Below are 16,710 nucleotides of genomic sequence, written 5' to 3'. Positions count from 1 at the left end.
CTCAGCGGCCATGGCTCACGGGCCCAGCCGCTCCGCAGCATGTGGGATCTTCCGGGACCGGGGCACGAACCTGTGTCCCCTGCATCGGCAGGCGGACTCTCAACCACTGCGCCATCAGGGAAGCCCGAGGCATCTGATTTTTATACAAGGATAGATTGCTGTGATAAGCTTCAGAAAGAAACTTAGAGTGTCCTTTCAGTATTTCAATTACACTTTACAGTAATGTAACACAACACTAAGGAGCTACCTGGGAGGTGAGTCTTAGATACTAGACACAGACCTCAGACTTTCCTCGTGGTGCAGTGGTTAAGAATCTGCCTGGCAGTGCAGGGGACACAGGTTTGAGCCCTGGTCAGGGAAGATCACACATGCCGCGGAGCAGCTAACCCCATGCTCTACTGAGCCTGCGAGCCACAACTACTGAGCCTGAGCACCACATCTACTGAATCCTGTGCACATAGAGCCCGTGCTCCGCAACAAGAGAAGCCACCGCAATTAGAAGCCCACACACTGCAACAAAGAGTAGCCCCTGCTCACTGTAACTAGAGAAAGCCCATGCAGCAACAAAGACCCAATGCAGCCAAAAATAAATAAATTAAATAAATAAATTTAAAAAAAGACCCTATAAAAAATAAATAAATACAGACCTCAGTTAACAAAACTAGAATTTAATATCCACTGAAACATAATGTTCTTCTCTCCAAAATTACCCTCATTTTAATCAAATATAACCACATTAAGACTAATTGGTTTGAAAAATAAGTCTGGTTTCAGTAAACTTGTCCTGATTTTCACATAAGTGTAGTTGATGACACAGGCTCTTTTAAATTAGCTGTGCTTTAACTTTTTTATGAGGAACCTCAGATTGTGCTCTTAAAAGGATTCTCAAGGCCAGAAAAGCCATGCCAAGGGCTTGCCACAGATTTTGCCTGCACTGTCTATAGATTTGGATGAATTCTTCGCTTCTTGAGGTCTTCACAATATCTTGAGATTCCTGCACCTGTCAGGAGGTGTGACCTTCCTTATTCACTCTGCTGGGAACCTAAGAGTTTCCAGTTTCTAAAGGGATCAATAGAGAGAAAAGACTGATTTTTCAACTCTGCTCACAAAGGTATAATTTACCAAGTTGCAGTGAATCATAATTAGCTTGAGGCTAAAGGTTTCCTTATATCTGGAAAACACAGATTAAAAGCCAGTAATAGGGCTTCCCTGGTGGCGCAGTGGTTAAGAATCTGCCTGCTAATGCAGGGAACACAGGTTTGAGCCCTGGTCCGGGAAGATCCCACATGGCGGCGGAGCAACTAAGCCAATGCGCCACAACTACTGAGCCTGTGCTCTAGAACCCACGTGCCACGACTACTGAGGCCCGAGTGCCTAGAGCCCGTGCTCTGCAACAAGAAAAGCCACAGCAATGAGAAGCCCGCTCACCACAACAAAGAGTAGCCCCCGCTGTCTGCAACTAGAGGGAGCCCTCACGCAGCAACGAAGGCCCAACACGGTCAAAAATAAAATAAATTTATTTTTTAAAAAGCCAGTAATATTTAAGATAAAACCCATAAAAATTACAACCATATTCACCACTTCACTCAGTCCTATGTAACTAATTCCTTTTTGTTAACAGTTTTATGAAGCCATCAGGGTTTCCATTAGAATTAATCAATTTCTTATCTAGTTCAGCAGTATTTTCTGAAGTATATCATAAACCTGTATTTGTCAAAAATTCCTTTTTATGAACCTTGAGGACGAAGCTTTTTTGGGAAAAAAACAGTAAAACAATAACTGTCTATAAATGACAAAAGACTTTAAAAGGCATACTTAAAGATCTGATTACAATGCAATTGAAAAAGAAACTTGGTTATTGCTGTGACATACAATATTTTAACTAGAGTTATGACTAATACCATTATACCAGGACATATAAGATTTTTAAAGAAATTTCATATAAGTTCTAGAATGTATATAACATTTAACCATAGAGTATAACCTAAGAAGGCTTGTCACTCATTGGACAATTCTTCCCATATAATTTAACATACCAAATAATCCTAGTGAGTTTAACATCTCTGTAAGAGATGCTTCAGGGTTCCTTTTTTTTTTTTAATTTTTGGCTGCGTTGGCTCTTCGTTGCTGTGCGCGGGCTTTTCTCTAGCTGCAGAGAGTGGGGGCTACTCTTTGTTGCAGTGCATGGGCCTCTCATTGCGGTGACTTCTCTTGTTATGGAGCACAGGCTCTAGGCGCATGGGCTTCAGTAGTTGTGGCACACGGGCTCAGTAGTTGTGGCTGGGGGGCTCTAGAGCGCAGGCTCAGTAGTTGTGGCACACGGGCTTAGCTGCTCTGCGGCATGTGGGATCTTCCTGGACCAGGGCTCGAACCTGTGTCCCCTGCATTGACAGGCAGATTCCTAACCACTGTGCCACCAGGGAAAGTGCAAGGGCTCCTTTTTAAAAAACTGTACACAACTTTCTGTATCCATATTGGTTTGTCCCTTATTTTCTTTCTTTCTTTTTTTTTTTTTTTGCGGTACGCGGGCCTCTCACTGTTGTGGCCTCTCCCGTTGTGGAGCACAGGCTCCGGACGCGCAGGCTCAGCGGCCATGGCTCACGGGCGCAGCCGCTCCGCGGCATGTGGGATCTTCCGGGACCGGGGCACGAACCCGTGTCCCCTGCATCGGCAGGCGGACTCTCAACCACTGCGCCACCAGGGAAGCCCATGTCCCTTATTTTCTTTCCCATTTAGAAATAAGCAGCTTGAGGACCACATTACTTTTATTCCCTTTAACAAAATGCATTTCCATTCCTCATGCCTTCTTTTACTGAAAACACACATTCTTACTTTCCTTGCCTACTGAAATGTTTCCCTTATTGTTTCTAGTAGTTTCAATTTTACATTACAGTTTTAACTCTTAAAAACCTTAATGTCTAATGAAAACCAAAAAGCAAGCAGTTGTGAACATATTAGCATTTCCTGATTGGCAAACTTATGAACATATTCTATTACCTCTAGAAAGATGTATCTTTTCATCACATAACCTCTTTCCTCAGTGTGGTACTGATAAATGTGTGTCTAATAAATGCAACATCTTTCATTTCTCTCTCGTAAGTAGACAAAAGTAGTAAACTTAGACCTGTTGAGGAATTAATATTGCAGTATTTTATCCTATTTGAAATGATCTGGATATTCAGTGAACTCCCATTACTTAATTTAGCAAAACTCTAAAGTTTGAAGTTACCACCACCACCAACAAAAGTCTGGAGAGACTATTTCTAAGTAGACATTCCTAAAGTGTAATTATTCCCAAAGAGTTCACCCCAGAACTCTTATCTTATTTACATTTAACTTACTTAAACATTTCATCCTATCCAGTTACTTTCCTTGTTGACAAATTTTACAACAGGAATATCTTATTGATTTTCAGTAAACCTAGGTATAATAAAAGTGTCATACTTAATCTTGATGACCCTAAAGACATGTCTATATTAATACAACCAACAAGCTTAAACTATCTTCATTACCAGACATTAACTTAATACTAAATATTTCCCAGATCATGTGAACTTGAAATGCATTTGGGTTAGTTTCTTTTATATTTTTGAGAATTTATATAAGTGCTTAATTGCCTTTAAACCAAAAAAAATAGAGGTCATTTACAAATTAATTTTGATATAATACCATCCAAAGGTAAAGACATATATCTATAATGTACACAGACATACATTCGTATAGACACAGAGATCTCATAGTTTTCCTGGTTCAGTGTTTTTTTTTTTTTAAGATTTTTTTTTTTTGATGTGGACCATTTTTAAAGCCTTTATTGAATTTTGTTACAATATTGTTTCTGTTTTATGTTTTGGGTTTTTTTTTTTTTTTTTTTTTGGCTGCGAGGCATGTGGGATCTTAGCTCCCTGACCAGGGATTGAACCCACACCCCCTGCATTGGAAGGCGAAGTCTTAACCACTGGGCTACCAGAGAAGTCTCCCTGCTTCAGTTTTTAAAAAGCCTCATTTACCTTTTTTTCCTCCAGTCTCAGGAATTGGAGATGGTCAAATAAGATGAGTTCCTGAGAGCCCTGGTAGAATATTTACATCTCAGAGGCACAGGAAGAGAAATGCAGGTTCCTCCTAGAAGCCAAGTTTTTTTAAACTGCATATGCGAAAACCAGTTTTAGAACATCAGAAGGGCCCCATGTTGGCCATTTTAAGGGCAAGATTTCCTTAGTTTGCATATAGCCAATTTAGTTTAAACAAATAACAGTAATAGATAATAATACACATCACTCATTCACATTCACAGGCCTCATTTTCAGATGAACTTATTGGCTCTGAATCACACCCAAGGCCAAATTTAAGCTATCAGTTTCCAGCAGTATCTAGACCACATTCAAATTACCAGGACTCTATAATGAAGGTCAAAACCAGGGTCCTCTAGCAAGGGTCAATACCAGGAGTGTCTCTGAGAATGATTAATCCTTTTACTTCCTTTCTCTCCTACCCGTGGGGTCCCCCTGCAACAGGACCTCCTAATGAGGGTCAAAACCAGGGCCCTGACGAAATAAAATTTATATTTAAAGGCAGGTCAAGAAAATGTAAACATGGGGCTTCCCTGGTGGCGCAGTGGTTGAGAGTCCACCTGCCGATGCAGGGGACACGGGTTCGTGCCCCGGCCTGGGAAGATCCCACATAACGCTGAGCGGCTGGGCTCTTGAGCCATGGCCACTGAGCCTGCGCGTCCGGAGCCTGTGCTCCGCAACGGGAGAGGCCACAACAGTGAGAGGCCCACGTACCACCAAAAAAAAAAAAAAAAAAAAAAAAAGAAAATGTAAACATGAAAGGTGTCCATTTGGGCCTCTTCCCTCTCTCCCTAATGTGCAGTGTGCATCTGCATTACACATTAATCAGAGCTTGTCAAAGATGGGAGTGCCTACTGGACCGTAAAGAGTTTTTTCCCCTTTATTCTGATGCTAGCAATGTAACTTCTTAAAAGAATAGCATTCTTTCCCATCTCAGCAGGGCGTCATGGTGACTTGTTGCTTGCTTTGTAAGTGTTTACCTGGACTGTGTATCCTTGGTGAACTTTATGTAAAATATCAATATGCCATTTTGATGTACTATCCTTTGTTTAGAAAATATGTATGAGTGTGCCTTCAACTTCTAACAGGTGGAACAGTTCTGAGTGCTTTCTGAGAGTCTGACTCCTGGGTTGTAATTCTCAGTTTGGCTTGAGAGAAGTCCCTGCACCCCTTACAAAAAACTTTTAAATTAAATTTCCATTGACATATTCTTGGAATAGTTGGCAGGATATTAAAGACACCCACTGGAGGACACCTAGAGTCTACCCTGAACAGGTGCTTGGTACCAGCTTGGTGCCCTTTGAGCTCCACCCACTTCCTGGTATTCCTCAGGCGCTTTGCTGATTTCTCCTAATATCCAGACATCATTGCTTTATTTATTTATAAGACTTTTTTTTTTAGATGTTGGTAGGAGTTTATTAATTAATTAATTTATTTTTGCTGTGTTGGGTCTTCGTTTCTGTGTGAGGTCTTTCTCTAGTTGTGGCAAGTGGGGGCCACTCTCATCGCGGTGCGCGGGCCTCTTACTATCGCGGCCTCTCGTTGTGTAGCACAGGCTCCAGACGCGCAGGCTCAGTAGTTGTGGCTCACGGGCCTAGTTGCTCCGCGGCATGTGGGATCCTCCCAGACCAGGGCTCGCACCTGTGTCCCCTGTATTAGCAGGCAGATTCTCAACCACTGCGCCACCAGGGAAGCCCCAGACATCATTACTTTAAATGATGTCCTGAATTTTATTTGAGCTGTTTTTCTTGGGACTTGGAGTAAACTAGGTTGGCTGGCCTTTGTAAAAATTTGGCTTATATTGGAAAGATTTTATAGATATTTTCTGAACAAACTGTTTGCTAGTGAAATTAGAGACTGAGCCTGCACAGCTCCTAAGGGACTTTTGCTCCTTCCGGCACAGGGCATTCTCAGGTGACTGAGAACTTGGCAGAGGTGTCTGAGGATCAGTCCTTGTGACGTGCAGCCATCCCACAGGGGATCCTTCTACAGTCATTAAGTAAATTCTGCTTGATGGAGGTGCATGATGGGCTGATCACCTAGAGCTCAAGCAGCCACGGCAGTTTCAGTCTGTCAGAGGGAGAAAGCGAGACAGGTAAGAGAGTCAAACCCTCCCAAGGGTAAGCCCTTGGGGAAATAGACTCAGAAGTAGCACACATTTAATCCATCACACCGCCCTTAGAAAGTTGTTCAGATCATATGCAAATTAGGCTATGAAATTAATAATGGGAAACTGTGCTCAAAGGCCAAAGTGCTCCATGATGAACAATCACTTACTGGAACTCTGCCTGGCTTCATGTACAACTGGAAGGAAGCCAATGCTTGTAAGCACTTCTCTTAACTCTTAAATGGCCAGGATGGAGCTCTTTTGACATTCCAAAACTGTAAAGAAAGTTGGGTTGATAAAACATTTTTTCAAAATTTTGAGCCTGAGAGAGCAAAAGTCTTCCAAGGAGAAAACTTAAAGTTATAACTGTTATCATGTTCTTGAAATGTAAAAGCCCACATCACCTGAGACTGCAGCCTTGGCAGAATTAGTATAACCTAAAATTGAAAGATAAAAAGGTAAAAGAGGACTTTTTTTTTCCCGGTACGCGGGCCTCTCACTGCTGTGGCCTCTCCCGTTGCGGAGCACAGGCTCCGGACGTGCAGGCTCAGCGGCCATGGCTCACAGGCCCAGCCGCTCTGCGGCATGTGGGATCCTCCCGGACCGGGGCACGAACCCGCGTCCCCTGCATTGGCAGGCAGACTCTCAACCACTGCGCCACCAGGGAAGCCCCAAGAGGACTTTTTAACTCAAGCAGGAAAGCCATGAGATCTGTCTGTTTTTATCTGGATGTCTGTCTATCTGTACATTGTAAATATGACATGTCCCTACCTCCAGATGGTGTCATTAAAATTAATTTGTAAAAGAGCTTTATTTAATTGACTTAAACATGAGTACTTACAATAAAATATTTCTAAATGTAACAAACTATCCCAAGTTTTTAAAGTATCGTGTTGATCTAGGGTTAATCTTTTTTTTTAAATTTGTATTGGATAGGATTAATCTTTAATGAATGAAAACAAGTTTAGGGATTTCCCTGGTAGTCCAGCGGTTAAGACTATGTGCTCCCGACGCAAGGGGCCCGGGTTCGATCCCTAGTCAGGGAACTAGATCCTGCATGCATGCTGCATCTGGGAGCCTGCATGCCGCACCTGGGAGCCTGAATGCTGCAACTGAGTCCCATGCCACAACTAAAAAAAGATCCCACATGCTGCAACTAAACAAAAAAAGATCCCGCATGCTGCAACTAAAGATCCTGCATGCAGAACACTCTATGACATAAATCACAGCAAGATCCTTTTTGACCCACCTCCTAGAGAAATGGAAATAAAACCAAAAATAAACAAATGGAACCTAATGAAGCTTAAAACCTTTTGCATAGCAAAGGAAACCATAAGACGAAAAGACAACCTTCAGAATGGGAGAAAATATTTGCAAATGAAGCAACTGACAAAGGATTAATCTCCAAAATTTACAAGCAGCTCATGCAGCTCAACATTAAAAAAACAAACAACCCAATCCAAAAATGGGCAGAAGGCCTAAATAGACATTTCTCCAGAGAAGATATACAGATTGCCAACAGACACATGAAAGAATGCTCAACATCATTAATCCTTAGAGAAATGCAAATCAAAACTACAATGAGATATCATCTCACAGCAGTCAGAATGGCCATCATCAAAAAATCTATAAACAATAAATGCTGGAGAGGGTGTGGAGAAAAGGGAACCCTCTTGCACTGTTGGTGGGAATGTAAATTGATACAGCCACTATGGAGAACAATATGGTCGTTCCTTAAAAAACTAAAAATAGAACTACCATATGACCCAGCAATCCCACTACTGGGCATATACCCTGTCCGCTTTTTTTTTTTTTTTTTTTTGCGGTATGCGGGCCTCTCGCTGTTGTGGCCTCTCCCGCCTCGGAGCAACAGGCTCCGGACGCGCAGGCTCAGCGGCCATGGCTCACGGGCGCAGCCGCTCCGCGGCACGTGGGATCCTTCCGGACCGGGGCACGAACCCCCGTCGCCTGCATCGGCAGGCGGACCCTCAACCACTGCGCCACCAGGGAAGCCCCCCTGTCCGCTTTTTAATTGGGTTGTTTGTTTTCTTGTTGTTGTTGAGTTGTAGGAGTTCTTTATATACTTTGGATATTAACCTCTTACCAGATATATCATTTACAAATATCTTTTCTCATTTGGTAGATTATCTTTTAATTTTGTTGATGGTTTCCTTTACTGTGCAGAAGCTTTTTAGTTTGATGTAGTTCCATTTGTTTATTTTTGCTTTTGTTTCCCTCGTGGCAGGTGACATATCTAGAAAGATATTGCTAAGACATGTCAATCAGTGTACTGGCTATGTTTTCTTCTAGGGGTGTTATGGTTTCAGGTCTTAGAGTCAAGTATTTAATCGATTTTGAGTTGATTTTTGTGTATGGTATGAGGTAATTGTTTTTCTTTTTTTTTTTTTGCACGTGGCTATTCAATTTTTCCAATGTTTATTGAAGAGAGTATCCTTTCTCCACTGTATGTTCTTTTCTCCTTTGTCATAAATTCATTATCCGTATATGGTGGATTCTTTTGGGCCTCTCAATTCTGTTCCATTGATTATGTATCTGTTTTTCTGCCAATACCATGTGGTTTTGATTACCGTGTTTTTCTGCCAGTACCATGGCTTTTTAATATAGTTTGAAACCAGAGAGTATGATCTTCACTTTTGTTCCTTTTTCTCAGGATTGCTTTGGCTTTTGGGGTCTTTTGTGGGTCCATATAAATTTTAGAATTTTTTGTTCTATTTGTAAAAAATGTCTTTGAAAGTTTGATAGGGATTGCATTGAGTATGTAAATTGTATAGGTAATATGGACATTTTAACAATGTTATTTCTTCCAATCCATGAACATGGATTTGTGTCTTGTTCATTTATTTGTGTCTTGTTCAATTTCTTTCATTGTCGTATAGTTTTCAGCGTACAGGTCTTTCACCTCCTTGGTTAAATTTATTCCTGTCTTGGTTGTGATTGTAAAGGCAATTGCTTTCTCTCTCTCTTTCTTTCTTTCTTTTATTTTTTGGCCATGCTGCACAGCATTGAACTCGTCCCCCTGCAATGGAAGTGCAGCGTCCTAACCCACTGGACTGCCATGGAATTCCCTGCAATTTCTTTCTTAATTTCTCTTTCTGCTAGCTCATTTTTAGCTTATAGAAATGCAACATATTTTTGTCTGTTGATTTCGTACCCTGCAACTTTACTGTATTCATTTATAATTTCTAATAATTTTTGATGGAGTCGTTAGAGTTTTCTGTACATAAAATCATGACATCCAAAAATAGTGTCAGGGACTTCCCTGGTGGTCCAGTGGTTAAAAATCTGCCTTCCAGTGCACGGGACGCGGGTTCGATCCCTGGTTGGGGAACTAAGATCCCACATATTGTGAGGCAACTGCGCCTGTGTGCTGCAACTACTACTGAGCCCGCACACTCTGGAGCCCGTGTACCACAGCTAGGGAGAAGCCCACACACTGCAACTAGGGAGAAGCCCACGTGTCGCAACAAAGGATCCTGTATGCCACAACGAAGATCCTACATGCTGCAACTAAGACCCGATGCAGCCAAATAAATAAATAAATAAATATTAAAAACAAAACCAAAAACAAAAAACTAAGCAACAAAAAGCAAAACAAAACCAGTGTCAGTTTTCTTTTTTCCTTTCCAATTTGGATGCCGTTTTTTCTTTGTCTTGCCTAATTGCTCTGGCTAGGACTTCCAGTATTATGTATAATAGGAGTGGCAGAGTGGGCATCTTTGTCTCGTTCCTGATTTTAGGGAGATAGCTTTCCTTGAGCATGATGTTTGCTGTGGGTTTTTCATATGTGGCCTTTACTATTTTGAGGTGCGTTTCTTCTATACCCAATTTATTGAGTTTTTATCCTTATTGGGGGTTGAATCTTGGCAAAGACTCTTCTGTATCTATTGAGATGATCACATGGTTTTTATCCTTTATTTTTTTAATGTGGTGTATCACATTTATTGATATCTTGATGTTGAACCATCCTTGCATCCCTGGAATACAGCCCACTTGACCATGGTGTACGATCCTGTAACATGTTCTATTCAGCTTGCTAATATTTTGTTGAGGATTTTTTTTTGGCTGCACCACATGGCTTGTGGGATATTAGTTCCCCAACCGGGGATTGAACCCGGGCCCCAGCAGTGAAAGCGCTGGGTCCTAATCACTGGACTGCCAGGGATTCCCTTGTTGAGGATCTTTACATCTATGTTCATAAGAAATAATGCCCTGAATTGTTTTTGGTGTGTGTTGTCTTTGTCTGGTGTTGGTATCAGTGTGACGTTGGCCGAAAAAAAGTGAGTTAGGAAGCGTTCTCTCCTCTTCATAATTTAGAAGAGTTTGAGAGGGATAGGTATTAAATTCGCTATCAGTTAGATTGCAGTATTCCTTGACTTTAAGTTTGGTTTCTGGAGAATTGGCATTTTCTTTTTGTGGTACAGTGTTACCATGGTTCTTCATGGTGCTTGATGAATTGTTGTTCTGCCTGTACTTTTGAAGTAGCAAACACTCTTCCTCTTGATTCTATCAATTCAACAAGTTAGAAATTAGAGGCTTTTCCAGTAGGTGGTGCTATAGCACACGTTTTTGGTTTCTCTTGCCTGCGATGCCTCTGGTTATAGAGAGTCAGCACTTTCTACCTTACACTGTCTGTGTCAGAGGTGAGGCTCCATGCCCTGATTATGACTTCCTGTGCCTCCAAGGTTCTTGGTGCCTTGCAGATGCCAGTGTCATTGGTTTCAGTGCCTGGGACACTGGGATGGTGAGCTCTTCTGGGGTGGTGAACTCATAACCTCTATCACTGTGAGGGAAGGGAGAGGATGAATGGGGAGCCTCTGCCATGTCCAGTGTTGTAAGGCTTGCAGGCTTCACTGCTATGGGTGGGAGACTCTTTACTGAACTCCACAATTCTACCAACTCTATTTCCACAAGCCTCATCCAGGTCCCCATCACCGCTCTCCAGGATTACTGTAATAGCCTTATGAGTAGTCTTTCTTATTTTGTCCAGTCCACCTACAGTCTGTTTTCCACACAGCAGCAGAGGAAATCCTTTTAAAACATAAATGAGGGCTTCCCTCGTGGCGCAGCAGTTACGAATCCGCCTGCCAATTCAGGGGACACGGATTCGAGCCCTGGTCCGGGAGGATCCCACATGCCACGGAGCAACTAAGCCCGTGCACCACAACTACTGAGCCTACACTCTAGAGCCCGCAAGCCACAACTGCTGAGCCCACGAGGCACAACTACTGAAGCCCACGTGCCTAGAGCCTGTGCTTCACAACAAGAGAAGCCACTGCAATGAGAAGCCCGCACACTGCAACAAAGAGTAGCCCCCGCTCGCTGCAACTAGAGAAAAGCCCACGTGTAGCAACGAAGACCCAACGCAGCCAAAATTAAATAAATAAATTTATAAAAAAACAAAAAAACATAAATGAGACCAGATCCCTCTCCTCTACCTTGGGCTCCCATCTCACTTAAAGCAAACATCCTATGGTCTACTTTTCCATATCCCGAGTTCAAGTCCTGCCTCTCTCCCCCTTTACTCCAGTCATACTGTCATCCTTGCTGTTCCTCAAAACTTCACGTTGCCTTCTCACATTGTGGTCCATATTGGTAGCCGATCTCTCTGACTGGAAGTTCTTCTCCAAGATACACATGGCTCTTTTATTGACCTTCTCCAAGCCTTTGCTCAAATCTCATCTCCTCAATGAGGACTACCTTAACTAGCCTATTTCAAATTAAGCCCTCTGTGGACTGCTCTGTTCCATTACCAACATCTTTTTTTCTTAAGCGTTTTTAAAAATTTAATTTATTTAATTTATGTTATTTTTGGCTGCGTTGGGTCTTCATTGCTGCGCGCAGGCTTTCTTTAGTTGCAGCGAGCGGGGACTACTCTTCATTGCGGTGTGCGAGCTTCTCATTGTGGTGGCTTCTCTTGTTGTGGAGCCCAGGCTCTAGGCGTGTGGGCCTCAGTAGTTGTGGTGCGCGGGCTCTAGAGCGCAAGCTCAGTAGTTGCGGTGCACGGGCTTAGGTGCTCCACGGCATGTGGGATCTTCCCGGACCATGGCTCGAACCCGTGTCCCCTGCACTGGCAGGCGGATTCGTAACCACTGTGTCACCAGGGAAGTCCACCAACATCTTTTTCAAGACATTTATCCCCTTCTGATACATTATATATTTTGCTTGTGTATTATATTTTAAAAGTTACTGCATATATTTTCCAACTGGAGTATAAGCTCCATGGAGCAAGATTTTTATCTGTTCTTTTCCATTTATGCAAATAGTACAAAGCCTGCTGCCAGTTAGTCACTCAATAAGCAATTGTCAAGTGAATGGATAGATGGATGAATAGATAAATGATGGATGGATCCCTCTGATTGCTTTACTAACAACCCTTTGATTTGGGATTATGTCCATCAAATATTTTACATATAAGAAGAATGGGTCTAGCAGAGGTTAAATTTCCTTAATAAGGTCCCACAGTGGCAGAGCTGGGACCCTTATCCAGGTGGTGTGTTCCTCCAAGTCTAGGGTGAATGGGGAAATTGCCAGCAAAGTTTCTGGAATAGATTTGATGTCAGAGGAAGAGTGAGTTGCATATAGCATGGGTCAGCCACCAATTTTATGAAGTAGGGTAGCCAGGGAGCTCTTCGTTATAATTTTATCATTGTGGCTTATCAGTAGACACCTAGAACCGCACTTAGATTAAGCATATCAGCATCTCCAGTTAGAAGCTGCTTCTTATTATCACAGTGGACTTTGGATAGTGTGGACTGAATACACTCTTGGAGTCAGAAATTTCAAAAGAATAGCAGGCAGGGCTCTATAGCCTGAGCAAAAGGATCAGGGGTGACCCACCTCCTAACAGCATTTATAGGGCACCTTCTCCAGACAGACTCGCACACAACAGTTTCAATAGGGAAGAAAGACCCAACTGGAGACTATGGAATCCTTGGTATAAAGGATGGGAAGAAGGAATCTGGCTATCTCTGCTTCTTGTGCCAGGTCACCTGGGAACAAATCATTGAATGAATACTGGTAGAGGATGGGAAAGAGAATGTGTACATATGTGTGTCAGTGGGAATCGTTGGATTTGCATAATTGTCCTTTTGTATATTTTTTCTCTGGATTTGGAGGTGTTTGTATGTAATATGTGTATCTGTGCCTCTGAGCGCATGTCTGGACTCAGATTAATGTCTCCTTGTTGGAGGTCTGCTAATGTCTCTGAGCTACAAGAGAAAACCATGTTATATGTCCTGATTCTCCCTGGGCAACAGTGTGGGAGAGAAAACACTGGCCTGTCACTCACCGATGTATCCATCTCTTCCATAGCCGAACCCCTACTGGCAGTCTGTTTCCCTTACTGTGGGTTATACGGTGAAGATCAAGGCAGATCTTCTGTGTCCCTCTGGGTGAGTAGATCCCAGTTTTTGTGTGATGGAGGGTGAAGCACAAGGGGAGAGTGTTAGCATTTTGGGGAACACTCATTGGAAACATTTTGGTCTTCTTTAATCACCAGAATGAGCTGAGGTGGCTCATGCAAAAGTGTGAGATTACACTGGGAATTTCCTTCCTGTGTGTGTGTGTGTGTGTGAGAGAGAGAGAGAGAGAGAGAGAGAGAGAGAGAGATGGCAAAGTAAGAAAGGTATATATTTTGAGAAAGAGGGTGGGGGAAGGGAAAGGAGAGAGAGAGGGAGGGAGAGAGAGAGAGAAGGACTGTGTTTGTCCCTGAGGAGGTTGTTTTCTTCAGTAAAGGCCTGGATGAGGGAGCCATTCTCTTGTCTTTGCAGAAAGAACCCAGAATTTGTGGTGGATTTGTGCATGTGTCCTGAGAGAGGCAGCAACGTCGCATTCCATTTCTGAGTCTACACGAACAACATGATGGTGATGAACAGCCTCCATGAAAGGGGGATGGGAAGAGGAAGAGATAGCTTCTTCTGACCCTTTTGTGCCAGGGAAGCCGTGGGCAGCCATTTGAGCTTCGACTTTTGGTGCTGGAGAATGAATACCAGGTGTGTGGGCCCTAAGGGTGAGGGGCGTGGAGCACCATGGCTGTGGTGGGGCTGCTGTGGAGAAACAAGAGTCCAACTCTGATCCGATCTGATCTGATGTCAACACACCTATTTTTTGTTTTGTATTTTTTTTTTTTTGCGGTACGTGGGCCTCTCACTGTTGTGGCCTCTCCCGTTGCGGAACACAGGCTCCGGACGCGCAGGCTCAGCGGCCATGGCTCACGGGCCCAGCCGCTCCGTGGCATGTGGTGTCTTCCCGGACCGGGTGGGGCACTAACCCATGTCCCCTGCATCGGCAGGCGGACTCTCAACCACTGCGCCACCAGGGAAGCCTTGTTTTGTAGTTTTAATACATGTGCTTTCTATTTTTTAAACAAATTTATTTATTTTTGGCTGAGTTGGGTCTCCGTTGCTGTGCGCGGGCTTTCTCTAGTTGCAGCGAGCGGGGGCTACTCTTTGTTGCAGTGCACGGGCTTCTCATTGCGGTGGCTTCTCTTGTTGCAGAGCACAGGCTCTAGGCGTGTGGGCTTCAGTAGTTGTGGCACTCGGGCTCAGTAGTTGTGGTTCGTGGGCTCTAGAGTGCAGGCTTAGTAGTTGTGGCACACGGGGTTAGTTGCTCTGTGGCATGTAGGATCTTCCTGGACCAGGGCTTGAACCCGTGTCCCCTGCACTGGCAAGTGGATTCTTAACCACTGTGCCACCAGGGAAGGCCACATGTGCTTTTTAAAATTGAAGTTTAGTTGATTTACATTATTGTGTTAGTTTCAGGTATACAACAAAGTGATTCAACTATATATTTCTATCTTCACTTATTTATTTTCAGATTATTTTCCATTATAGGTTATTAGAAGATATTGAATATAGTTACCTGTGCTATACAGTAAATCTTTGTTGCTTATCTACTTTACATCTAGTAGTTTCTATCTGTTATTGCATATTGCTAATTTATGACCCCCCCCTTTTCCCCTTTGGTATCTGTAAGTTTATTTTCTATGTCTGTGAGTCTGTTTCTATTTTGTATATAGATTCATTTCTATTTTATTTTAGATTCCACATAAAAATGATATCACGTTGGACTGGCCAAAAAGTTCGTTCGGGTTTTTCCGTAACATCCGTAACATATTGGTCTTTCTCTGATTTAACTTTACTAAGTATAATATTCTCTAGGTCCGTTCATGTTGCTACAAATGGCAATATTTCGTTCTTTTTTATGGCTGAGTAACATTCCATTTTATTTGTATGTGTGCATATATATATACACACACACACAGCACATCTTCTTAAGCCCATCTTTAGCACACCAATTCGATATGTGCTGCCACATCCTTTCCTCCTCATAGGGCTAAACCACAAAAGTTTACCTCCCGGTCTGATGCTTATCTTGTCTTAACAAAAACGTGCCAGGTTTGTAGTTGCAGCTCAAACATCACATCTCTCAATCCCTACTGGCCACATCTCTTCCTTATCAAAGACACTTATGTCACAGGCCAATTCTCCCCCAGTCCTCCGTGCTTCAGGGCAGAAGACATATCTCCTATGCATTGAAAATCATTGAACACAACTTTTTGAGCACTACCATGTATGCTGTGCAAGCAGAGATTCAGAGCTGAATTCCATATGCCTCTTGCTCTCATGGACAATCAGGAATGTGGAGGGAGAAGTGCAGGCCCACTGTCATCACGGTAAAGCAGGGGTGGGGAGCTCTGGAGGCAAGGAAGTGGACACTGGGGGATGATTCCCTACAGCAGTGTCACGGCAGGATTTCCTGGAGAAGGAGATATTTGAACTGCTTTGCTTTTACGGAGTAAAAATGAAAAGAGGAAAGGGAAAGAGGAGGCCTAATTGTTCTGCACTCACAAGCAGTATATCTCTTTCCTTAGGTGTTTGTGACTAACAAGTCCACCTACGTCTTTGCCCACCGCCTGCCCTCACAGTCTGTAAAAATGCTGGAGGTGAAGGGAGATATTGTGCTTACTTCAGTGGAAGTATGTTGAGGGGCAGAAGATCTTGCAATGAAAATATCCACCCCGTTATACTCTTTTATAATGTGCAGGATCAGAGCAGCTCCCAGAAGATGCCAGGATATCCCCCTGTTGCCACACTTATGCTAATGATAATAAAATCTTCCTAGTATGAACCAGGACTTGGTTCTTGCTCATAGGGAAGACATCAAGGGCAGATTTGGCACAAAGGGAAAGTTGTCCCAAGTATGGAATGAGGAGTGTGGTTTGGGAAGGGCCCAGGTGGCCAAAATCTCAAGTGCTGTCCCTGAAACAGAGACAGAGTGAGAGTGTCTCAGGATGTTATGAAGAAATTGAACAGGTTTGGGGATGTGTAAGGGAGGGATACAACTTTGTATGTGAGCTTCTTTTCACTTGTTTATTCACCCACAAATAATTATTGGACCCAAGTATTAGTTGGGGTTCTCTAGAGAAACAAAACCAATAGGGTGTGAGTGTGTGTGTTTATACATGTGTGTACACACACATACATAATTATATATATAAAGAGATTTTTTATAAGG

This window comes from Delphinapterus leucas, chromosome 20 (assembly GCF_059928025.1).
Source record: "Delphinapterus leucas isolate spDelLeu-1000000601 "Yukka" chromosome 20, BTC_Dleu_Yukka2, whole genome shotgun sequence".
Classification (NCBI taxonomy): Eukaryota; Metazoa; Chordata; class Mammalia; order Artiodactyla; family Monodontidae; genus Delphinapterus; species Delphinapterus leucas.
Note: the sequence above shows the minus strand (reverse complement) of the source record.